At 34.4% G+C, this 218-nt stretch overlaps 1 protein-coding gene across 1 annotated transcript in view; it reads right to left on the bottom strand.

Annotated features, from left to right (window-relative positions):
* Window positions 1-218, bottom strand: part of LOC119594579 (nephrin-like) — a gene marked incomplete at its 3' end in the record, with an annotated part of 109,909 nt that overhangs the window by 32,776 nt on the left and 76,915 nt on the right.

Genomic DNA, 218 nt, shown 5'->3' with positions numbered 1-218 from the left:
CAAGTTAATTACTGCCTAGTTTATCAAATGATAGGACGACGACTTAATACCAAAACATTACTGCCTAGTTTATCAAATGATAGGACGACGACTTAATACCAAAACAAATGTAATCAATATCAGGTATAAGATAAGGTTATCAGACTTCAAATGATTCCTCAAAAAAGCTATTATATCTTTCTTTATGGTGCCGGGATAGTATTTTGCGCTAACCCCCC

The sequence above is a fragment of the Penaeus monodon genome, chromosome 34 (assembly GCF_015228065.2).
Source record: "Penaeus monodon isolate SGIC_2016 chromosome 34, NSTDA_Pmon_1, whole genome shotgun sequence".
Lineage (NCBI taxonomy): Eukaryota > Metazoa > Arthropoda > Malacostraca > Decapoda > Penaeidae > Penaeus > Penaeus monodon.
This window is presented reverse-complemented; position numbering and strand designations above follow the sequence as displayed.